A 1,781-nucleotide genomic window follows, 5' to 3' on the forward strand; every position below is an offset into this window, starting at 1 on the left:
TGCAGGTATGCTAGTTGTACCTTGCATTTCTGCGGCATTCCCTTGTATACAACATTTTTTTCGCTTTATAGTAGGCAACAATATTTTTTGATTGATTACTCTCATGTATGAACTCTTCAGAGAGCTACTGGTGCTCCAATTTTTATCCCTTTTATTTCAGCATCGATTTTTCTCTTGACGTATCGCAGTCTCGAAATGGCTTTCACATTATGACTATTCGGAACGAATTTTAGATGCATTTTGTGTTCATTTTTTGGGTTTCTTGAACTTTATTCACCTATGTAGTACACGCCAAAAATTGATTCACAAGCCCATTTAAAATGTTTTTTCGAAACATTCGTACCATGTCATAGAGGCGATATTATAGCAATATAAATATTGTAATATTGCGCAATCCCACGCATTCAGGCGTAGCGCTACGTATGCGAAGTCTTTGTGTCATAATGAAGATAACGCGGAACACGTTCATATATATATATATATATATATATATATATATTGCGCATGCAAAACCTTCAGTTCTTTCATTTTATCACGTTTAAATTTGCGACTTATTTCGCCTCACAGAGGCTTTTCGTTTTCAAGCCAACACTGTGTCGTGTAAGGGACAACAAAAATGAAATAAAATTTATTCCTATCACTGTGATACTTTGCTTAAGAACATGAAAAAACGTATTTCGAGCCGCGGTTTATAAAGCTAAAAACCATTTTCGAAAAATCTTCAGAAAATCGCCACTCAATGCCCATCAATGAGTCCACCGAGCGCGTTTTTTTCATTCTTGTAACCAAAAAAATAATTCAAATTTGTTTTCTCGCCAATTTTGGTCGGGACCTTGGCAATGGGCGACCGTGGTGCTGCGGTGAAGTTTTTTGCAATCTTCTTCAATTGGAATGAAATTTTGTGGGGTACTTTGTCGAGAAAGGTCCAATTCAAATGGACATGCCCTAGACGGGCTTGGAAAGTGCTTTTATTCTACTAGTAGTTCAATAGTGATTGTCAATAATGATGGCAGATTTGCGAGTGCAGGATCTTTTTTGCCTTCGAGCGATATGATTGATCGAAATGCGGATTATTTTTTGCTCGTTTTCCTATCTGCAAACGGCTTCAGAGTTCGTGCAAAAGTTCTCGTGCAGATTATTCGAAGGCAGATTGTCAGTTCGCAGACTGGAATTGCCGACCAATCATGCAGCGCGAAGCATTCGCGATGGCGCCGGCGGCGACCGTGTAGAGGCCAGCAGCCAAGACCCCCCCATGGCCGGCGCCCGCTAAGAAGAAGCGCATGGCGCGGTCCTACGGAGGCATGAACGTCGATTCATCGCCCATGGACGCTGAGATGGATTGCTAGTGCGGAAGCCAAACTTGCTGCGTGTGGCATCTGTCGTCCTAACGTTATCCATGTTTGCATGCTGCTATGCGCTTACCCCCGCCCTATCGCCGCGCACCGTTGTATGACCACAAATGACCTCCTGGATGTCGTCGAAGTTGTTCAGGCGACTCCTCGCGGTGGTCATTTTACCTATTCCACTGGCCTATGTGGTGCTCGGATCAAATTCATAACTGCGAGCGCGCGAGCGCTGATGACCAATGACACCATCCAGCGATTTTATTGGTCATATTGAAGTGTCGTCCTGCCGACGCGCGCGCTGCAATCAGCATTAGGGTGTCAACATTGAAAAGCAATTTGGGAGGTCGTCTGTGATTGGCTATTAATCGGTGCTTTTTCTCTTAACTGCAATTCTCCAATCTGCATTCACCATTGACAACCATGACTGACAACCAC

The sequence above is a fragment of the Saprolegnia diclina genome, assembly GCF_000281045.1.
Source record: "Saprolegnia diclina VS20 unplaced genomic scaffold supercont1.110, whole genome shotgun sequence".
Taxonomy (NCBI): Eukaryota; Oomycota; class Saprolegniomycetes; order Saprolegniales; family Saprolegniaceae; genus Saprolegnia; species Saprolegnia diclina.